The 25,019-nt window shown below is 43.9% G+C and overlaps 1 protein-coding gene and 1 pseudogene across 1 annotated transcript in view; one reads left to right on the top strand and one right to left on the bottom strand.

The window, feature by feature from the left end:
* Positions 1-25,019, top strand: part of LOC126176013 (GTP-binding protein GEM-like) — a 540,057-nt gene that overhangs the window by 250,619 nt on the left and 264,419 nt on the right. The window lies entirely within an intron of this gene.
* On the bottom strand, positions 186-302 carry LOC126177523 (5S ribosomal RNA; annotated as a pseudogene).

The following is a 25,019-nucleotide window of genomic DNA, read 5'->3' as shown; positions in this document are numbered from 1 at the left end:
CCCATTGGGACTGTCCGACCGCCGTGTCATCCTCAGTTGAGGATGCGGATAGGGGGGGGGGGGGGGGCGTGTGGTCAGCACGCCGCTCTCCCGGTCGTTATGATGGTTCTCTTTGACCTGAGCCGCTACTATTCGGTCGAGTAGCTCCTCAATTGGCATCACGAGGCTGTGTGCTCCCCGAAAAATGGCAACAGCGCGTGGCGGCTGGATGGTCACCCATCCAAGTGCCGGCCACGCCCGACAGCGCTTAACTTCGGTGATCTCACGGGAACCGGTGTATCCACTGTGGCAAGGCCGTTGCCCGTCCTTGTATAGACCCTCTATATAATCCTTCCACCTTTCTGCTTTCCCCTCTTTGCGCAGTAGAAGTATCTGCGCTTATACCCTCAACATCCTGTATGATTGGGTACTGTTTTGTTTGCGCGACAATTTGTGACTTGTACGTGACATTAACTGTATTAACCGGCAAAGCAAGCTGATGACCCGGATAAGGCGGCAGGACCGTCATGGTTGGATTTACTCATACAGACATTAGGACTTTGATTGTCTTGCCAAGAATATTCCGGAACGCATTGTTAATATAAAAAGGCAAACTTAAACTGTGTGAGTAGTTCCTCTCAAGATACACAAATCGGCTGACGACGTTGCCTAACTGATTAGGAGAGCGCGCCTGCGGGTCATCACTAGACCACGGACTTTTAGGTTCCAAAACTCTTAAATTAGGTACTTAAAAGGGGTTCTGTCACTTACAAAAACAGGTTATAAAAATCAGAAAATAGGTGACCAAAATCTGACGTTTTATTGTCTAGAAACATGAAGAGATTGACAGAAATCATCATATTTTGTCCATGACCATAATTACAGTCGCTGTAAATAACTAACACTACCTCTAGATTTTCCGTTAGGAAACTGCATTTCTTGTCTTTTAACAGCGTCTTATATGCCGAGAATGAGCGCTGCACGTCAACAGGTCACCGAAGCATATTTAATTGACGGTATAAGGCGCAATGGGACCGCATACCCTTGTCACCTTGATTCACCTTGTAAGATGTCAGCCACTGTGCAGAGGGTGGTCAGTCCGGCTTTTTTAGTACTGTCTTTAGTTTCTCACTAACTTTCATACCAATAGAACCTTGGACCAAGTTGATTTTTGTTTCTCACCTCTTCTATCAGTAGCCGTTGCGTGTAGATTGGTTTCCCTGAACTCTCTAGAGCTAGGAACCAAGAATGCATAATGAGATTTTATGTATATAATGTCGTTGGAAATTGTTGGGTCCTTTAGAAGATCTTTAGCTGAAGTAATGCTCTCTGCCTCCTCCCGCAATTTAAGAACAATATTCTTAATATCTTCCAAATGACGCTGTAACATTCCACGGCCTCTAGCTACGTTCCCCAGCGAGTAAGTATGGGTTCTGGTGGAAAAGGTACCTTGGGAAGTTCCTCTCGATATAACTGGATTCTTGTAGGTACTGTAATAGAAACCTTTTTGATGGGTGAAACTAGCTTATTTACATGTCGAAATTCGAGACGTATCGTCTCCGCTACACGATTCCTGGCATGGGCAAGACATGTGATACGGAGCAAGGCTGGGTAAAATACTTCCAACAATTCGACAGCAGTAGTCATGTGTGCAGCTGCATCAGTGCAGATTACAAGCACTTTATTTTCATCCAGACTGTTAGGGAACAGTAATTTGAGGGCTTTATTAACAAAGTGAGCAGTTGTTTCCTGGCGAGTCTTTATCTCGTTGCTGCAGATCAGATGACGTACAGAGCGAGTGTCAAGATCTAACATTCCAACAATCAAATTAGCCACATACTGACGTTCTGTGTCAGTTGCCTCATCAACAGAGATCCACATTTATGAATCGCCTATGTCTTCCCGTATCCTGCTCAATGTATTTTCATATAAAGTATCTAAACAGTCTTTTCTCAGTGTGGATTCTGATGGATTGCTGTGGCGATAGTATTTCTCCAGAAAACGTTTGACTTGGCAATTTTCCAACTGCACTGAATGGTATGTTTGCTGCAACAATGGCTCGACACAGGTCAAGATGGAACAAACGATTGTAACTAAAGCAAATGCAACAAGCAAAAACGAATTTCAAGTTTGATTTAGTTTTTCAATTTTCCTCGTGTTTAATCCCTGCAACATGTTGACTTAAATGCGACCTCTCTTAAGAACGTACCTAGAAACAAAAAGAAATGAGAAATAAATTGTGGACGAATTAACTTAGGAGATCTACTTATCAAAATTAACCTACATTAAGGGTTTAGAAACAATATTTATGTATTCGCATTTGTCTGGCCCGAGTTGGGAAAAAACTGTGGCATCATTGCTCTGTGAGTGGGCGTAGCAGACAAAAAATTTACATTTTACTTACGTCTTCGTTGCACACATAACAGTGAATAACTCTCCCGTCTGTAGAGAAATCAGGAAATTCTTGTAACGACTGACGAATCGGAGATGATTTGGAGCTGGCTACTTTCGGCATGCCTGACTTTTCACAAACACACTGTCGCTGTGAAACATTTCGCTATATTCAAGCAGCTCGCTGACCGAGTGAATGCGGACAGCGCAGGTGTTTCAAGCAGGCCGTTCCGACAGGACAGGGCAGGGGGGCTCCGGAGGCAGACCACGAGGCCCCCACACACACCCCGCGCCCTGCCGGCCCATTTGACGGTCCACAGCGGGCGGCGACGCTCTGCGGAGCGGGGCGGGCTGCAACAGCCTGGCGTCTGCTGACGCCGCCTGACCCACGACTGGCGTCTAGGCGCGCAGTCAAACCAGTTACCAGTCAACTACTGTCTCCTAAGTAGCCGGGAAGACCAGAGGAGTAGTTTTAGTCATACAAATTTTATTTGACTGGACTTTTAAAAATTAGATACAGTCACGTTGTAACATGAAATTAAGTATTTTTAGGTGCTATAAAACTAGCATTTTCGATCATAAATTGACATAATTCGTGTATGTACAGCAGGAAATTAAGTATTTTTAGGATTTTTAAAAATGAGATAGAAAGATGATAGAAATTAGAGAGATGAGAGAGAAATTAGGTATTTTAGTACTATAAAATTACAATTTTCGATAAAATATTTGCGTAATTCTTAGATTGGAAGACCTGGAGAGAATGTTAATCAAAAACAAATTTCATTTAATTGGATGCTTAAAATTTACATACATTCAGCTACTAACCTGAAATTAAGTATTTCGATCATAAATTGGCATAATTCCTGTATTTACAACTTTTATTGCCTTTATTTAATGAGGAACAAAATAGGTTTTTACCTAAAATCCGAGGTCTGGTCATCACGCATTTTGTCCACATTTGTGTTACACGCAGAACTGGGCCAGAAGTGAGAGTAACAGATGTGGGAGCTGCAGACGGCCAGGCGCGTTTCTCAGGCGAGACATAAAGTATTTACAGTATGTTAGTGTGTTCCCCAGCTAGCGGAAAGGTTACACGACAGTAATCTGACGTTCGTGGTGTCGAGGATGTATGCGAAAACTTTTTTTTATTTTCATAGGAAAATTTGGAATGGCAAATTAATTTCCAAGATAGATTTATATTTACAGCTTCCAAGACCACTCTACAAGTAACATTTTGTGACGGTATTGTAATTAAAGAGTGCAGGATTTCATGTTCCATTCCTTTAATTTTGACCATGGAGAAGACTGCATCAAAATAAGTTCCATTGTACATCGCCAGCTGCCAATGCCAATATTTGCGTTGTGCTTGGTTTTCAGGCGGGAGAGTAACTTTTATCAATGTAAACCAGATTTTTCTTTCTATAGTAACTTTAGAACAACCATGTAATCGTAAAAATGCGGCATTAAAACATGTACAAGATGCCGAGAAAATTACTGCTTCCCCTTTTCTTGCCATGAATACCACCAGTGCGTGTGTAGATCACTAACTGTAAAATAATAAAAGAATCCAATTTATATACGAAGTTCTCGTGCGCGCTTTACAGTCTCTCCACGGAAATTTATTTACAACACCATATTTTTTGGTCTTTTGTTTTATGCGTCTCGTGAAAATATTTATAAATACAGTACATTGATAATTATTCCGGTTTATTTCAATGTAATTAACATAAAAGCTGAAAACAAAAAAAGGCGAGTCTGATTGCCAGTCTGTGTTCTCCCCGCTGCCCCAAACGCCGCCTCGAATTTACGCTCACCTAAATGGCTCATCCCCCGTCCGACCCGCGCTAAACATGCTATTTTTTCTAAACGCTCCGCAGATGCCGTAACTTCGGACGAAATCAGTGATAACGAATAGGCTCGGGCCCATTGTAAGTATATTCTGAGATTCGGGCTCGTATCATCTCGTATGCAGCTTAAGCTGTACACAGGTCTGGTGGAACACAATTTGAAATATAAGCCCTGTGCAGGCGACGTCGACGTTTACTCAGCACGAGGTTCCTGAACCACGTGCGAGCTGCAGAGCACCCTGTGGACAGCGCGTTTCCGTCGGTCTCGTGAAAACGTGTTGCATACCCGCTCCTGTAAATCAGACAATGAAAAAATACGTCACATTTCAGTCAAATAACAACTACTTGAAATCTAACAGAGGCAGGAACAATGCGAAAGTACGAAGGTACTAAGCGCCATATGGCGAATACTGTGCTGCCAACGGTAGCGCTGGGGTGTTGGGATGTCGGACCCGATGAATAGGTCAGGGATCCACCGCACACGCGAAGTGGCTGCAGGGATATCACGGGCGGTTTTTAGGTTAGAGGCCCTCAGGAAACATCAAAAAGGGTTTTAGTGTCAAAGGGTGCAGATCAGCCATGGGACATTGGCAGGCATAGGAACAATAGGTGTCACAGTAGTAAATTTCCGCAGCTGTGTCGGGAAAGAATCAGAGATTCAGAAGCTAACAGAAAGCACTGAAGTAAAAAATCCTTACAAATACTGAGAGCTGGCTAAAACCAGAATAAGTCCAGCCGAAATTTTTGCAGAGGACCTGATGGTGTACAGAAAGGACAGATTAAATAAAGTTGGTGGTGGCGTGTTTGTTGCTGTTAGAAGTAGAGTATCTTGTGGCCAAATTGAAGTAGATAAGTGATTAGGTGTGGGTTGTCAACCGGAGTAAATTAATAATTGGCACTTTTTACCGACCTCCCTACTCGGATAATACAGTTGCTCACCAGTTCAAAGAAGACGTGAGACTCATTTGAAACGCTACTCATATAATTATACTTGATGGTGAACTCAATCTACCCTCGATGTGTTTGCGAAATTACGTGTTTAAACCCGGTGGTAGGGATAAAACACCGTCCGAAATGTTACTAAATGGTTTTTCCGAAAATTGTGTGGAACACTTAGTTGAGGAGCCCAATTGCAGAGTAAATTGTTGCGAAAGTATACCCGACCTCTTACCAACAAATAACCACGAACAAATAGGAAATATTATGATGGATACAAGGCTTAGTGACCACAAGGTCATTGTAGCGAGACTGAATATCGAAAAACCCAAACCCTCCAAAGATAAACGCAAAATGTATCTGTTTAAACAAGCAGATAAAAATACGCTCGAAGGATACCTAAGTCCCCACTCCCCAATCTGACTATGTAAGCCGGCCGGAGTGGCCGTGCGGTTCTGGGCGCTACAGTCTGGAGCCGAGCGACCGCTACGGTCGCAGGTTCGAATCCTGCCTCGGGCATGGATGTGTGTGATGTCCTTAGGTTAGTTAGGTTTAATTAGTTCCAAGTTCTAGGAGACTGATGACCTCAGAAGTTAAGTCGCATAGTGCTCAGAGCCATTTGAACCATTTGACTATGTAAGGGTAGACCAGATGCGGCTTAAATTGAGAGAAACAGTATTTACAGCAATGGAGAGATTTATACCAAATATATACAAATAAAAATGTAAATCTCCGTTTGTTCAAAATCGTAAATCTACGAATGTTCTTAATCAGTTGCTTTGAAATTCTGACACAGTGTTGTATTTGACAACTAGCGTATTTCTCCTACTTGAGCGCTATATGCCATATAAATTTACTTATAGAATAATGAAGCGGATACGTTGTTAGCAAAAACCTCATGTTCGTCTGTTCAAAATCTTAAACCTCCGAAATTTCATCACTGATTCCTCTGAAATTTTGAAGGTACGATAAATAAAAATGTAATTATGTAATTATATACACTGAACCACAAAAGAAACTGGTATAAGACTGCGTATTCAAATACAGAGATATGTAAACAGGCAGAATATGGCGCTGCGGACGGCAACGCCTATATAAGACACCGAGCGTCTGGCTTAGTTGTTAGATCGGCTATTGCTGCTACAATGGCAGGTTTTCAAGGTCGAGTTTGAACGCGGTGTTACAGTCGGTGCACAAACGATGGGACACAGCATCTCCGAGGTAGCGATGAAGTTGGGATTTTTCTGTGAAACGTCCCCTTAGAAAAATTATACATGACTGTGATTAAACTGACACACAATATTTTTAGCGCAATGCAATCTGACTTTCAGTAATCCCAACAAAAGAATGACCCTAACTAACAATAACCTATACCTTTCATGAATTCTTATCTCACAAAAATCTTCGTTACTCGAACTACTGCAATACAGCGAGCGCCAATACTGCCAGCTAAATAAAAGATTCTAGCTACTGAAGGCACTAACTACTGATTGGCATAGTTAGCAAATGAAAGATTTTGATAGAGAACAAACAATGTATTTACCTTAATAGTGTAAAAAAGTCATAATATATATCAGCTCATGACATCCAGTCTTACAAATTTGCTGTCTCTGTCCAGATCATTCGCTCTCAAAACTCCGCCATCTCACTCCCCACATCCACCACTGATGGCGGCTCACCTCCTACTGCGCAACGCTACGCGCTGTTCACATCCAGCTGCCCAACACTACAATGGCAGACAACAATGCAAACTAGCCACAGACTGCACACAGCACAGCCAGTGCTTTTCATACAGAGCGCTACGTAACGTTGCCAATAAGAAAACCTATACAGTCTACTTACACCTGTACGACCATTTCGCTAGTGTACCGTGAATATCAGGAATCCGGTAAAACATCAAATCTCCGACAAAGCTTCGGCCGGAGAAAGATCCTGCAAGAACGGGACCAGCGACGACTGAAGAGAATTGTTCAACATGAAAGAAGTGGAACCCTTCCGCAAAATGCTGCAGATTTCACTGCTGGGCCATCAACAACTATCAGTGTGCGAACCATTCAACGAAACATCATCGATATGGGCTTTCGGAGTGGAAGGCCCACTCGTATACCCTTAATGACTGCATGACACCAAGTTTTACGCCTCGTCTGGGCCCGTCATCACCGACATTGGACTGTTGATGACTGGAAACATGTTGCCTGGTCAGACGAGTCTCGTTTCAAATTGTATTGAGCGGGAGGACGTGTACAGGTATGGAGACAACTTCATGAATCCATGGACCCTTCGTGTCGGCAGGGGACTGTTTAAGATAGTGGAGGCTCTGTAATGGTACGGGAAGTGTGCAATTGGAGTTATATGGAACCCATGACGGGTGACGCGTACGTAAGCATGCTCTCTGATCACCTGCATCCATTGATGAACATTGTGCATTCCCACTGACTTGGGCAGTCCCAGCAGGCCAATGCGACACCCTACACGTCCAGAATTGCTACAGAGTGGCTCCAGGAACACTCTTCTGGATTTAAATCTTCCCCAGCTACTGAACTCCCCAAACATGAACTTTATTGAGCATAATTGGGATGCCTTGGAACATGCTGCTCAGAAGAAATCTCCACCGCCTCTTACTCTTAGGGATTTATGGACAGCCCTGCAGGATTCATGGTGTCAGTTCCCAGCAGCACTGCTTCAGACATTAGTCGAGTCCATGTCACGTCGTGTTGCGGCACATCTGCGTGCTGAAGGGGGCCCTACACGATATTAGGCAAGTGTACCAGTTTCTTTGGCTCTTCATTGTAGATATACCGGAATATTTATATACCATATGATGCTCCCGTAGGTATATGAAAAACCACATTCGAATGGATCGTTGTGTCAAAATTTCAAAGCTATCGGTGAAGAACTTTGGAGATTTAAGATTTTGAACAAATGAACATTTGTCTCTTTATAAATAAAAATGTAAATCGTCGTTTGTGCAAATTCTTAAATCTTCGGAAGTTCTTCACCAATTGATTTCAAATTTTGACACAACGCTGTATTCGAATACACACTTGCGCGCACACACACACTCGCGCGCAATGTAGTCAGCAAATAAGAAAGTTGTATGTATGGCTTATTGGCTTATAATTAGAATACTACTACGGAAGGTGAATTTGCAATTCCGATAACCAAGGCCCAAGGTCAGAGAGAGAGAAGCAATAGGAGAAGAACTGGAGGTATGAGTAAATGGTCATACAGAGCGGAAAGGAGGAGACTGAGGGAGAGAGGTGATGGGGACGATATTTGGTTTGTTGGGCGCTCAACTGCGTGGTTGTCAGAGCGCCCATACAAATTCCTAATATTTTCACAGTTCATTCTCCCCACATTCCTCAAATGATGATTAAATGACGTGAGTAATACTGACCCAGACCAGGACGGGAATCAAACCTGGACCCCGTGACCCAGAGGCAACAACGACCCCACTAGACCACAAGGTGTGGATTACAGAGAGAGGTGGAAAGAAAAGTTGGGGGGGGGGGGGGAGTATATGGACAGAGATGGAGGAAGGGGTAGAAGCAGATTAAGACGTATATCCAATTAAAAATTTCTTAGACATTACAATACGCAGAATCAACAACAAACATTTTGGAATTTCCAGGAAACTACAGCCACATTACAACCATTGACATCAACTCCCCCCCCCCCACACACACACACACACACACACACACACTGACTCTCAAGTTTCAGTCACACGGTACACAGAACTCAACTGGACAAACTCAGCTGCACATACGAACTAAATACGATGCACTAAATAGCCACAGAGAATGGGTACAACACACAAATGATAAACAAACTGAAAACAAAATTAAAAAGCAAATGAAAAGAGGACAAACCATCAACAAATCACCAGCCACAACAGAGAAAAAAGAACACAAACTCCAGACAAATACAGGGTACTAGCAACACCTTACGAAGAGTACAGCATGGCACATACTAACATACAGTAACAAAAATGTCCACAGAGTGGGAAACATAGTGAAGAAGCAAGGGCTACAAATATCGTTCCGCACACATAACACAGTACAGGAGAATCTAAGCTCTAAGAACACCTCTGTAGACAAATTCTCCAAAGCTGGAATATATCAGTTAACCTGTAGTTCATGCCAGTCGTTCTACATAGGCCAAGCATGCAGAAATTTCAAAACGAGGTACTGCGAACACCTCAAAGCCCTAAGAAGTGATAGTACACACTCAACTTTTGTAGACCATCTAATACGAGAAAACCGCCACCCAAAAAACATGGAGACTGATCTTACGATCCTCAGAGAAAGCAGCAGTGTCTATCAAAAACTCACAGTAAAGGAGAATTACACACAGAAAAAGCAATAATACAGGGAAAGAGAGTCCTAAAAGAAAATACAACACTGTTTGGAACACTCAGTGAACTACACAGAGGCGACTCCCCACAAAAAACATAACAGTCAAACAGACTATAAAAAAGTATATAAAAAACTTTTGTTTTCTTGCTTCCCTCCCCCCCCCCCCCACACCTCTCTCTCTCTCTCTCTCTCTCTCTCTCTCTCTCTCTCTCTCTCTCTGCCCCCCTCCCTCCTTCTCCCTCCCTCCCTCCCTCCCTCCCTCCCTCCTTCCCTCCCTCCCTCCCCCACTCCCTCTCTCCACACGCACACACACAGACACACACACACACACACACACACACACACACACACATATATATAATATATATATATATATATATATATATATATATATATATATATATATATTTTCTACCCTCCCCAGCAGCCACGCTACACCAGTTCTGACGAAACATTGAAACAACAAGCACAAGACCAACGATGGACAAGTGAGCAACGACAATAACATAACACCTCTCACTGAGTATGTTGTCAGAAGTGTATGTTCCGATCACATTTCGCCACATTTTGTGAAAGTGTATGTGAGGTGAAGCAATGAACGGAAATTTGTGAAAAACTGAGTGAAAACAATGCAATAAATAGGAGTTGATCGAGAGACGAACTAGAGACACGAAACAGGGCGAAAAACGTAAGTACAGAAACGTTCATGACCTCTACCCTCGAAACAAAATACGGAATAATTTTCTTCATGACTAGTTTGCAGATGACACGCTGTCAAAAAAAAAAAAAAAAAAAAAAAAAAAAAAAAAAAAAAAAAAAAACTACGGAAACGAGGACTGAAACCGGTGTATAATAATACAGTTCAGTTAATGATGCAATTTTAAGGTGTGCGTCTAAACAAAACAAAGCGAATTGCACAAATCGTAATTCTTAGGCCTACAGTAGTTAAATTATTGTAAATGCGATTTTGCACTTTACAGAAATAAACATTTAACCCACTGAAGACGACACACTGGTGCCCAAACATGTCTGGGTAAATACAAAAATAAACTAATTATGTTTGAATAAGGCTGATTTTCAAAACAACCCAGTTTTTAAATCGCAAACAAGGAACAACAAAAAGAGGAGCTTCAAACCTTAGTAAAATTAGTATGTCCAATTCCCACACATATTAGAAAGATGTCGATTCTCTTTTCTTTTTTCGCATTTAACTAGACTGACCCATAGCTGCGAGTGGCCAGGGACACGTACTACTATAATAACAGACTCAACCGGCTACCTATGGTACACAAGAGAGATCAGAACACTGCTGCAGAAGCAACGAAAATAGCACGCCAGATTTTAAAGAACACAAAATCCCCAGGACTGGCGAAGTCTTATATTAGCTCTAAATTTAGCGCGAACTTCAATGCGAGACGCTTTTAATAGTTTCGGCAATGGAACTTTGTCTGGATATTGCAGAAAATCGAAAGAGATTATGATCACATGTAAAGTACTCCAGCTGCAAGACACAACCAATACTAATTTTACCGAAGACGGTACCACCGAATTGGAATTATTAAATACAGTGTACCGAAATTCCTTCACCACAGAAGACGGATTGCGTATTCCAGTATAAGAATCAAAAACTGCTGCCGGCTTGAGTGACGTGCAAGAAGATATCTTCGGTTAGCAAAACAGTTTAAATCACTTAATAAAGGCAAGTCCTTCAGCCAGATCGTATACGGATGAGATTCGTTTCAAAATATGCTGATGTAATAGTTCCATAGTTAACAATCATATTTAATCAATTTCTCGACGAAAGATCCGTACCTATAGACTGGAAAGCTGCACAGGTCACACAGTTACTCAAGAAAGGAAAGAGGAGTAATCCGATGAATTGTGGATCCATAACGCTGACGTCGACTTGCAGTAGGATTTTCTAACATATGCTGTGCCAAGGAAAATGATCCGTTGACAGACAGACAGCACGGATTCAGTAAATATTGTTCTTGTGCAACAAACCTGGCTCTTTACTCTTCCGAGTGCCCTCGACTGGCGATTTCAAATTGGTTCTATATTTCTAGATTTCCATAACGCTTTTGACACTATTCCTCACAAGTGACTTTTAATGATATTGCGTACCTATGGAGTATAGTGTCAATAGTGCGACTGGATTCGTAATTTTCTGTCGGAAAGGTCACAGTACGTAGTAACTGAAGAAGCGTCATAAAGTAAAACAGAAGTGATATCTCGTGTTCCCCGAGGAACTGTTATACGCCCTCTGCTGTTCATAATCTACATAAACGATGTAGGAGACAATGTGAGGAAGCTGTCGTAGGTTTTTGCAGATGATGCCGTCGTTTCCTTTCAAAAAAGTCATCAGAAGATGAAAACCAATTGAAAAATGATTTAGAGAAGATATCTGGCAGTGGTCCGTGCACTATTAAAAGTGTAAGGTCTCCCAGATGAGTATCAAAAGGAATCCATCCAATTTAGTTCAAATGATGAATCACACAAAACTAACTCCATTCTACGAAATACCTAGGAATTAGAGTTGTGGTGAACAAACGATCACATAGATAATGTTGGGGGGGGGGGGGGGGAGGGAGGCAATCAAAAGATTGCGTGTTATTGGCAGAACACGTAGAAGATGCAACAGGTCTACGAAAGAGAATGGTTACGCTGCGCTTGTCCACCCTGTGCTGGATTACTGCTGTGCAGTGTGGAATTCTTACCAGATTCGACTGACGGAGGACATCAAAAAAGTCCAAAAGAGGGGACGCAGTGCCACGTATATGATAAGCGAAATGGACAGCTATCAATGAAACAAAGGCTTTTATCATTACTATGAGATATGTCTACGAAATTTCAGTGTCAAACCTTCTCCTCTGAATATGAAAATATTTTGTTTGCACTTACATATATTGTTGATAACGATGACTGTAATAAAATAAATTAGAGCTCGCACGGAAAGATTTAAGTGTTCGTTCTACACGTGCGCTATTGGAGACTGGAACGATAGAGAAATAGTGTGAAAGAGGTTCGGTGAAGCCTCTGCCAGACACTTAAGCCTGATCTCTGCAGAGCACTCGTGTAGATACAAATGTGAAAAAAATTACTGTTCTTTTATCTATATCGTGTTTCTTACACTAGACTGAGCCATGTTGTTATTGACGGTATTGTCACGAATGATCTGCCTTCACTCACAGGGGTGTTTAGCATCTATTGAAAGGTGAAAGTAGTTTCACTTTTAATTATTTAGCAACGTTTTTTTCAAGAAACTGACACTGTAGCGACATCTAGCGACCATCATGTGTAGTACTCCACCAGCTAGTTCGTCGTCTTCAATGCAAAATCATCTGCAGTGCATCTCCGTGATCTTTTTCCGATTATTCCCTTGGTTATTTCCGACAAAACGGCGGTTACTAGGAAACTGAAGCTATCCCTGGAGAAATCTCGATGTGTCTGAAAACTCGGTTTGATACTCCTTCGTTATTCGTTTGTCATTAGTGTGTTCGGAGAATCGTCAGGAATCGCGGCTGTCCCGCTTTCCCTTCATTTGTGGAGGTGGTGGATGTAGTCACCTAGCGAGGATTGTGTTTGCCCTTCCATAATGGACAGTACGATCTTTCCACTCCAGTAAGCAACGAGACTGCTTCGCGACGGGGTTGATGCGTCGGTGTTACTGCTTACCTGTTAAATAGTGCACAGAGTGCATACTGCGTTACGCTATTCACCGCAGGGGAGGCGATGGTGCAAGGGAGGTAAACGCGCGTGTACAGTGACGTCACACTGTAGTGTTGCGATACTGCGCTCTCTGCCGAGAAGCCGTACAAAACAGCCGATGTGACATGACATGAACAAACAGTCACACAGTACTAGGTTATTCGCCGGTGCCACATCATAAAATATTTGGCGTTGTAGCTGTTCCTAAATAGTAGGTACACCCTCGAAAATGAAGCGTACGAACAGCTGCCAAACTGAAGTTTCTGGATTTCTGGATGACATTTTAATGAACGGTTTTTTGGCTTTCGGTGCCTGCATCGCAATAAACATTTATCAACTTGTAAGTAGTTCGGAGACTGTTCTTCAGCGACAGCTGAATGAAAAGCTCCTCACGGAAGTTCCTATCAAATAGCCTGCAATAACAAGCATACGTACGCACGCACGCTCTAACCCATGTTTTACATCACACGTGTCGTAACCTCCCCACTATATTGGTTCTTTATGTGATATATCCCAACTACGTTTTACAAAACCACTAATCAACAAACTGTTACTCAGCTTAGACTCCTACGCTAACCTTTTACTAACAGAACCTAATTTGAACTGAACTCCAGCTGATCTGAATGCAATTTGTCTTTATATTGAATGCGTAACTGAAGTAAAACAATTATCTGCCCCTATCAAAATTTCCACTTACCTCGCATCTTGACAACATTGTTGCAGATTACTCGAAAGCACAACAGAAAACAGCAAGCATGCAGCGGCTGAGATAGATTTCTATTTCTGAATACATATTAAAACTGTTGACTATGATAATGCATAATGATAAACAGTGGAATGAAGAGAGTAACTATTCCAATGAAATGATATTCCAAGACAACGATTTTAGAATTAAGTTGTTGTTGTTGTTGTTGTTGTTGTGGTTTTCAGTCCTGAGACTGGTTTGATGCAGCTCTCCATGCTACTCTGTCCTGTGCAAGCTTCTTCATGTCCCAGTACCTACTGCAACCTACATCCTTCTGAATCTGTTTAGTGTATTCATCTCTTGGTCTCCCTCTAAGATTTTTACCCTCCACGCTGCCCTCCAATACTAAATTGGTGATCCCTTGATGCCTCAGAACATGTCCTACCAACCTATCCCTTCTTCTAGTCAAGTTGTGCCACAAATTTCTCTTCTCCCCAATTCTATTCAATACCTGATCATTAGTAATATGATCTATCCATCTAATCTTCAGCATTCTTCTGTAGCACCACATTTCGAAAGCTTCTGTTCTCTTCTTGTCCAAACTATTTATCGTCCATGTTTCACTTCCATACATGGCTACACTCCATACAAATACTTTCAGATACGACTTCCTGACACTTAAATCTATACTCGATGTTAACAAATTTCTCTTCTTCAGAAACGCTTTCCTTGCCATTGCCAGTCACCATTTTATATCATCTCTACTTCGACCATCATCAGTTATTTTGCTCCCCAAATAGAAAAACTCCTTTACTACTTTAAGTGTCTCATTTTCTAATCTAATTCCCTCAGCATCACCCGACTTAATTCGACTACATTCCATTATCCTTAAAGTTTTTATTTCTTCTCCATGAATTTTAATACGTACTCCGAACTTTTCTTTTGTTTCCTTTACTGCTTGCTGAATATACAGATTGAATAGCATCGGAGAGAGGTTACAACCGTGTCTCACTCCCTTCCCAACCACTGCTTCACTTTTATAACTGCCATCTGGTTTCTGTACAAATTGTAAATAGCCTTTCGCTCCCTGTATTTTACCCCTGCCAGCTTTAGAATTTGAAAGAGAGTATTCCAGTCAACATTGTCATAAGCTTTCTGCAAGTCTACAAATGCTAGAAACGTAGGTTTGCCTTTCCTTAATCTAGCTTCTAAGATAAGTCATAAGGCCAGTACTGCCTCACGTGTTCCAATATTTCTACGGGATTCAAAGTGACCTTCCCCGAGGTCGGCTTCTAGCAGTTTTTCCATTCGTCTGTAAAGAATTCGCGTTAGTATTTTGCAGCCGTGACTTATTAAACTGACAGTTCGTTAATTTTCATATCTGTCAACGCCTGCTTTCTTTGGGATTGGAATTATTATATTCTTCCTGAAGTATGAGGTTATTTCGGCTGTCTCTTACATTTTGCTCACCAGATGGTAGAGTCTTGTTAGTACTAGCTCTCCCAAGGCCGTCAGTAGTTCTAATGGAATGTAGAATGAAGTATGTTTTCTGCGTGTAGAGTAAAACTTCGCGTGATCTTCACACATAACATTGGTGTGAATGATATTATGCTTACCAAAGTGAACAATGATTTAAAGAGGGTATAGTATTAACAGAGAATTTCTATGAAGATCTAACAGCATAATCAGTTAATATACACATAAAAAAAAGTTCTGCATCACCCCAGTTTCCAGAACCCCTGAAGATAGACGTTGACTGTGGATATTCTACCTGTCCCTTTGACTGTTCAGAGACGTCACTAAACCCGAACAAAGACGTAAACAGTCATGCATGAGCAGCGCCTAGTAGACGGAGGGAGTCTGACAGCCGATCACTTCGTCATTCTACCAGGAAGGAGGTACACGGCTCGTGTTGTCTTTAATTCAGCCGTGCCTAGACGGTCAATACCGCGGTTCGATCGCGTCGTATTGTTACATTGTGCCAGGAAGGGCTCTCAACTGGGGAAGCGCCCAGGCGTCTTAGACTGAACCAAAGCGATGTTGTTCGGGCATGGAGGAGGTACAGAGAGACAGGAACAGTCGATGACGTGCCTACCTCAGACCGCCCAAGGGCTACTACTGAAGTGGATGACCGCTACCTATTGATTGTGGCTCGGAGGAACCCTGACAGCAATGCCACGGTGTTGAATAATGCTTTTCGTGCAGCCACAGGACGTCGTGTTATGACGCAAACTGTGCACAGTAGACTGCATGATGCGCAACGTCACTCCTGACGTCCATGGCGAGGTCCATCTTTGCAACCATGACTATGCAGCGCGGTACAGATGGGCCCAGCAACATGCCCATCGAACCGATAAATTGTAAGTAGGCTGTTTATGTTTTCTTTATGTAAGTAGGCTGTTTATGTTTTCTTATTGGCAACGTTACGTAGCGCTGTGTATGAAAATCACTGGCTGTGCTGTGTGCAGTCTGTGGTTAGTTTGCATTGTTGTCTGCCATTGTAGTGTTGGGCAGCGGCAGCTGGATGTTAACAGCGCCTAGCGTTGCGCAGTTGGAGGTGAGCCGCCAGCAGTGGTGGATGTGAGGAGAGAGATGGCGGAGTTTTGAAATTTGCAATACTGGATGTCATGAACTGCTATATATATTATGACTATTAAGGTAAATACATTGTTTGTTCTCTATTAAAATCTTTCATTTGCTAACTATCCCTATCAGTAGTTAGTGCCTTCCGTAGTTTGAATCTTTTATTTAGCTGGCAGTAGTGGCGCTCGCTGTATTGCAGTAGTTCGAGTAACGGAGATTTTTGGTGAGGTAAGTGATTTGTGAAAGGTATAGATTAATGATAGGCAGGGCCATTCTTTTGCAGGGATTTTTGAAAGTCAGATTGCGTTGCGCTAAAAATATTGTATGTCAGTTTAAGCACAGTCTTGTATAATTGTTCTAAGGGGACGTTTCAAAGTGTCGCATATTCCTTCGACCAGACAATCGTCGGAGACGTGCTTGGAGGCATTCCGGTCAGGCTGAACGCCTTAGACACCCTGTGCAGCGAGTGCAGCAAGGTGGAGCTTCCCTGCTGTTTTGTGGTGGCATTATGTAGGACCGATGTACGCCGGAGGTGGTCATGGAACGCGCCGTAACGTCTGTACGATATGTGAATACCATCCTCCGACCGATAGTGCAACCATATCGGCAGCATATTGACGAGGCATTCGTCTTCCTAGACGACAATTCGCGCCCGCATTCTGCACATCTTGTGAATTACTTCCTTCAGGATAATGACATCGCTCGACTATAGTGGCCAGCATGTTCTCCAGGTATGAACCCTATCGAACATGCCTGGGATAGACTGAAAAGGGCTGTTTATGGGCGATGTGACCCACCAACCACTGTGAGGGATCTACGCCGAGTCGCCGTTGAGGAGTGGGAGAAAAACAGTGCCTTGATGAACTTTTGGATAGTAAAAATGGTTCAAATGGCTCTGAGCACTATGGGACTCAACATCTTAGGTCATAAGTCCCCTAGAACTCAGAACTACTTAAACCTAACCAACCTAAGGACATCACACACACCCATGCCCGAGGCAGGATTCGAACCTGCGACCGTAGCAGTCCCGCGGGTCCGGACTGCAGCGCCAGAACCGCTAGACCACCGCGACCGGCTTTTGGATAGTATGCTTCGACGAATTCACGGCATGTGTCAATGCAAGAGGACGTGCTGCTGGGTATTAGAGGTACCGGTGTGTACAACAATCTGGACCACCACCTCTGAAGGTCTCGCTGTATGGTGGTACAATATGCAATGCGTGGTTTTCATGAGTAATAAAAATGGCGGAAACGATGTTTATGTGCATCTCTATTCCAATTTTCGGAATCGAGGTGATGCAAAAGTTTTTTTGGTGTGTGTGTATTTTAATGCATGACTCAGGGATGTGGTGTGGTCTTTCTTTCAGCTCTTAGCAAGTTAAGTAGCTGACAGTAATCATTCCTAGCTGCACAGTGCTGCAGTCTTACACCAACTCCTTCTCTTCAAAACATAAGATTATTCAAAATTTATTTTCTCTTCACTTTCTAGAACAGCCATCTTATTCATCCTTGATAATCTTTTACAGTATCCTTCATCTAGCAGATACAAAGTCAACACAGCACTACTGACTACGCCCACCGCACTTCAACTAAGAATGTATCAGACGGCGTTGAGACAAAGACTGTGCCACGACAAGACCAGAGATTGTTTAGCAGTAACGTGATTTCCTCTCTCTCTCTCTCTGACGTACGCATCGATAACATGAAAAAACCAAGGTGACATTACCACTTTACAGTATGTGATTTTAGTATAAAGGATGTGCGATGTACACCACTGGCCATTAAAATTGCTACACCACGAAGATGACGGGCTACAGTTGCGAAATTTAACCGACAGGAAGGAGATGCTGTGATATGCAAATGATTAGCTTTTCAGAGCATTCACACAAGGTTGGCGCCGGTGGCGACACCTACAACGTGCTGACATGAGGAAAGTTTCCAACCGATTTCTCATACACAAAGAGCAGTTAACCGGCGTTGACTGGTGAAACGTTGTTGTGATGCCTCGTATAAGGAGGAGAAATGCGTACCATCACGTTTCCGACTTTGATAAAGGTCGGATTGTAGCCTATGGTGATTGCGATTTATCGTATCGCGAAATTGCTGCTCGCGTTGCTCGAGATCCAATGACTGTTAGCAGAATATGGAATCGGTGGGTTCAGGAGGGTAATACGGAACGCCGTGCTGGATCCCAACGGCCTCGTATCACTAGCTGTCGAGATGACAGGCATCTTATCCGCATGGCTGTAACGGATCGTGCAGCCACGTCTTGATCCCTGAGTCAACAGATGGGGACGTTTGCAAGACAACAACCATCTACACGAACAGTTCGACGACGTTTGCAGTAGCATGGACTATCAGCTCGGAGACCAAGGCTGCGTTTACCCTTGACGCTGCATCACAGACAGGAGCCCCTGCGATGGTGTACTCAACGACGAACCTGGGTGCACGAGTGGTAAATCATCATTTTTTTTGGATGAATCATGATGGTCGCATCCGTGTTTGGCGACATCGCGGTAACGCGTATTGGGAGCGTGTATTAGTCATCGCCATACTGGCATATCACCCGGCGTGATGGTATGGGGTGCCATTGGTTACACGTCTCTGTGACCTCCTGTTCGCATTGACGGCACTTTGAACAGTGGACGTTACATTTCAGATGTGTTACGACCCGTGGCTCTACCCTTCATTCGATACCTGCGAAACCCTACATTTAAGCAGGATAATGCACGACCGCATGTTGCAGGTCCTGGACGGGCCTTTCTGGATACAGAAAATGTCCGATTGCTGCCCTGGCCAGCACATTCTCCAGATCTCTCACCAAATGAAAACATCTGGTCAATGTTGGCCGAGCAACTGGCTCGTCACAATACGCCAGTCACTACTCTTGATGAACTGTGGTATCGTGTTGAAGTTGCATGGGCAGCTGTACCTGTACACGCAATCCAAGCTATGTTTCACTCAATGGCCAGGCGTATCAAGGCCGTTATTACGGCCAGAGGTGGTTGTTTTGGGTACTGATTTCTCATGATCTATGCACCCAAATTGCGTGAAAATGTAATCACATGTCTGTTCTAGTATAATATATTTGTCCAATGAATACCCGTTTATCATCTGCATTTCTTCTTGGTGTAGCAATTTTAATGGCCAGTAGTGTAACGTAGACGCTCAGTCAGCACGTATCATGTGTAGATGACGGCGAGGTACGCTTTGCAGGCACGATGTTCTGTAAACGGCTGGCGCGGCTGGACGCGTGGGAGTAATGAAGATCGTGGCATCAAGTGGCGGCGTACACAACGTGTTTTGAAGATATTTCTCATAATCACTACGTTTACACACGTTCCGAAAGACGAAAATCGAATTTCGGAAATCGTTTCTCGCTGTCGTGTTTAGATGTTAAGGCCTGAAGCGGATTTTCTAGCCCAGTTACATATGGCGTCTTGAAACCAGCTGAACCAGTTTCTTATTCAGTCAACACAATCGTTATTTCTCTTCACTTAAATATTACAGGTTGACAGCTTCATGCTCCGTCTAATATTTATGCTCCTCCTTCACAGCACAATAAGTCGATATTAACTGAATACTCTGTACACACGACGTGACTTGCTAATCCAAGCACGTTTCTTGAAACCAGTTGGTTCAAATGGCTCTGAGCACTATGGGACTTAACATCTTAGGTCATCAGTCCCCTAGAACTTAGAACTACTTAAACCCAACGAACCTAAGGACATCACACACATCCATGCCCGAAGCAGGATTCGAACCTGCGACCGTAGCAGTCCCGCGGTTCCGGACTATAGCGCCCAGAACCGCACGGCCACCGTGGCCGGCTGAAACCAGTTGGAATCCAAAATCTATTGCTGAATTGGAAAACTGACAACTAGAAGCGGATTTCCAGAATCGATTTTGAACTGTTTACATGACCACCCAGAAGCGGTGTTGGGAAATCGGTTCACGTAATCTGGTTTTGGGAACCCCATATAAACGGGATGAGTATGACAAGAGGTAGTAGTGGTCAAAACTGGAAACAAGTTCTATAAACGTGTCAAGAAACCAATACTAGTCACGATACGGGCCATTGGACTTGTTCTGAGAACAATCAGGTACTGAGTGTAGATGGCTGTCATCCGGTTGACGTTCACCGCTCATGTCTTTTTGGTTGCGTACATCTCAGTGCTTAGGCCTCTGATGGTAACGCAGTTGTCAGACGTAGCACTAACATGAACCCGCTACAACAGCCGTTCGGCACGTACTTTTATGAGGCTATGCTTCCATCAGAAAGAGATTAATGATCCACGGGGCGCGACCAGGGTAATCAGTAAAAATGAGTCCTAATATTCCACGCTGGTAACCAACGGCATTAAACGAGAGTCGCGTCTCATTTACGCTGTGCTACAACCTCAACGCAGAGTTATACGTCAAAAAACGTTTAGCATGTTGATCGAGCGACTTGCAGTCACGGGATTCTTCGGAAGAAGAACACGGGGTCACTTTAAGCCTAACGCAGCTCGTACGCTGCGTTGGGAGGCGCGGGTGTTTAGAAGAGAGAAGACTGTTCTTCGCACAAGTGTGAGAATAATTGGAGGTACCAACCAGTTCTGCAATATCCGTCGCTTTATTCGCATCATAGCGCGTGCACTGTCACAACCACAGGTCCACTGTGCCGCATGTACAGTGCTGCCAACAGGTCTTAAGACAGAGCGCTGAAGAGCTGCGGACGGGGGTACCACAGAGAGATTTTAATATTAAGGGTTGCAAATAGTTTTGTGTATTCCATGTTCAGTTTTTATTATCATGGCACGCCTGTTTTTCCAACTGTGTTGTTATTTACTCTCGTAATAGTTTGACTTTGCTTTGCCACAGCAGTATGTAAGCTTTCGTTTTTATTAATTTTTCTGTACTTACATTGACATGTTTAAAATCAATTTTTTCGTGTCGAAACTCCTACATTGCTGTTATGTTACCAGTTTAAATGTCCACTGCATCATTACGTAGAACGTTTCGTTGTTTTTACAATGCCAGTTTCAGATTTCTCTATTCGATGTAGAAGCGGAAACCGGTCTTGGACCACAATAAAAACTTTTCAACAACTGGAGAGGGTATTCAGTCAGTTCAGTACACAGCAGGCGGTGCTCTGCAGACGTGGAGAAGCGAACAAGGCACTGCGCTACCTGCCACGCCTCCCCTGCTGTTGCACTCACACAGTACCTGATTTTAGCGTTTATGAAAACTGGTCTTCAATATACACGTCCTTGGAGACTTGTTCCGCATCCTCAGTCTTTCGCACTCTGATTACTTTTACTTCTTCATTTAACCCACTGATTAGAATAATTTCTGCATGATACATGATTTTTCAAAATTTGCTGAACCTTTCAAATTCTGTTTTTAGCGTTTTCGAAGCACCCAAAGTCTACTTCGCTTTGGATGTAGATACTTTTGGTCTGTTTTCTCGGCCATTTTTCCGAGGAGGTTATCTGAATCGAGGCTAAATTCATATTTGTGGTAAAACATTATTAGAGTAAGAGCATATAGACGAAGACGAGGAAGGAAATTAGACGTGGCCTTGTGAGAGATACGATCCCGATATTCGCTTTAAGCGATACACACAAGCAAAGGACTTGGTAATGTAAATGCATCAGGACCAGATGAGATACCTATAATATTCTACGAAGATTATGCTAGAGAACTTGCCTTCTTCTACTTGCAGTTGATCGTAGATCGCTAGAGCAACGAAGGGTGCGTAGCGACTGGAAAAAAAAGTGCGGCTCATTCCCGCATAATGAAGTGCCGCAGGACAGGTGGGCGTAATTACAGACATACATCTTTGACCTCATTCTGTTTTAGAATTAGGGAACGTGTTTTTTGCTCAAGAAATATGACACTTTTGGGTAACGATAATCTTCTCCATAAAAATCAGCACGGATTCCGTAAGCACAGATCTTGCGAAACTCGGCTGAGTGGGATTCACAGCGGAGCTCAGGCAGGCGCTGCGTTCCTTGATTTCGGGGAGACACTGGACACCGTTCTGCACTGCCGCCCGGCGAACAAAATACGAGCCTATGCAGAATCTGACCACAACTGCGACCGGATTCAAGACTTCCTCGGAGACAGGAAACACGTCAGTATTGACGGAAGAAAATCGACGGACGCAAAGGTTATTTCCGGAGTACCACGAGGGAGTGTGGTAGGACCGTTGCTGTTTACAACGTTTAGAAACGATGTGGTGGGGCAGCGTCGGACGTTCGTCAGTACTGTTCACAGGTGATGCGGTGGCAGCGCCAGAAGGAGATGACCTGCTGAGAACTGATGAACGGTGCAGGCTGTGGCAGTCGAGCCCTGATGTGAATGAATGTAATACATTCAGCACACGCAGGATAAGTGACGACAAACTGCTGGAAGGAATATACGCTGCAAAATATCTGGGAGTCGTCTAACTATAGTGAGCGACAGTGAGAGGAATAACGACATAAACCGAATGGTACGAAAAGCAAATGGCAGATGGACTGAGAGGAAGAATCTTAACAAAATGTAACTCGTCCACGAACGAAGTGGCTTACAAGGCGATTGTTAGACCGACTCTCGAGTACTGTTCATCAGTGTGGGATCCTTACCACGTAGGGATGATAGAACAGATACAGAAGATCCGAAGAAGAGCACCGAGTTTCGTCACGTGATAGTATAGTAGGCCCGAAACCGTTGCAGAGATGCTCGACAAACTGCATTGGCAGTCGTTACAGGAGAGACGAGTTTTGTTCAAATTTCGAGAAATTACATTCCGGGAACAGTCGGGAAACGTACTAGTTCCTCCCACATATACAGGGTGATCAAAAAGTTAGTATAAATTTGAAAACTTAATAAACCACGGAATAATGTAGTTAGAGAGGTAAAAATTGACACACATGCTTGGAAAGACATGGGGTTTTATTAGAACAAAAAAAAAAAACAAAGTTCACAAAACGTCCGATAGATGGCGCTGGACGGCAAAACTGCTACCGTGACGGGTGAGAGGTACGCCGATATGTTACAGAATCGCATCATCCCCAGCCTGGCTGATAAACACCTGCTGGAACGTACGATGTTTATGCAGGATGGCGCTCCACCCCATATTGCTAGACGCGTGAAAGATCTCTTGCGCGCGTCGTTTGGTGGTGATCGTGTGCTCAGCCGCCACTTTCGTCCCCAGACCTCAGTCCGTGCGATTATTGGCTTCGGGGTTACCTGAAGCCGCAAGTGTATCGTGATCGACCGATATCTCTAGGGATGCTGAAAGACAACATCCGGCGCCAATGCCTTCACCATAGCTCCGGACATGCTTTACAGTGCTGTTCGCAACATTATTCCTCGACTACAGCTATTATTGAGGAATGATGGTGGAGATATTGAGCATTTCCTGTAAAGAACATCATCTTTGCTTTGTCTTCCTTTGTTATGCTAATTATTGCTATTCTGATCAGATGAAGCGCCATCTGTCGGACATTTTTTGAACGTTTGTATTTTTTGGTTCTAATAAAACCCCATGTCATTCCAAGCATGTGTGTCAATTTGTACCTCTCTATCTACATTATTCCATGATTTATTCAGTTTTGTAATTTATTCTGACTTTTTGATCACCCGGGATATCGAGAAGTGACCACGACGAAAAAATTCCAGGAATTACAGCTAATCGAGAAGCTTGCCGACAGCGATGACTCCCACTCGTTGGTCGAGAGTGGAACAGGAGAGAGGGGGTATCCGCTAGCGACACTAGCTGCCACACACCATTAGGTGCCTTGCGGAGTACGTTCGAGTTGTAGATGCAAGGTGTAGTCGGCCAGACGGCGGGATTCGAACCGCAGCCCGCACGACTGCGAGTCCACCGCGGGTCGCCCGCAGCGCCACTCGGGCCGGCGCTGAGAAGAGCCCGCGGCGTGAATCAGTAAGGTGTGTGGCTGGGAGTGCTATTGGCTTTCGGGAAGCCGCCACCCCCGCACTCTGGCGGCGCGGCTTTGGCTGAGCTCGGCTCCAGCTCAGAGCCCGGCAGGCGGCCGGCCTCCACCGTATCGCCTCCGCCTCCGCCTCCGCGGCCACGTCCACGCTGCAGGCACGTACCAGCTTCTGGGAGAAGGCGGGAGGAATTCTTTTGTGCTGCCTCCACCCACTCCGCCGCATTGTGCTTCCTTTCTACTCTACTCCCAGCCGGCTCGCGGAATGAATTTCGCCGAAGAAGTCTCCGAACAACGGAGACTGTGCTTGCTGGCCAAAAACGCATTTTTCTCTCTTTGTGGCATTTTTTCTTTTCCCTGTTACACGGCTGAGCGTGAGAAACGGCGATATCGACAGTCGCAGCCATATTGCTTCTCCCTCGCGCCAGATGCTGCTTCTCGGTAAAAGTGTTTCAGACACAAAGCTTTGAGCCGTACCGTCTGCAGAGTAGCACGTTGCTCCAGTGCTGGAATGCAATACGGCAACGATTTTGCGAGGCACGAACTGGACAAGTGTTCGGAACTTTCCAAAGCACGGCTCACTCGACTGCATTAAGTCGAGGGCCGGCTGT

This window comes from Schistocerca cancellata, chromosome 3, assembly GCF_023864275.1.
Source record: "Schistocerca cancellata isolate TAMUIC-IGC-003103 chromosome 3, iqSchCanc2.1, whole genome shotgun sequence".
NCBI classification, from domain to species: Eukaryota; Metazoa; Arthropoda; class Insecta; order Orthoptera; family Acrididae; genus Schistocerca; species Schistocerca cancellata.
The sequence above is the reverse complement of the archived record's forward strand: the minus strand, read 5'-3'. Positions and strand labels throughout refer to the sequence as shown.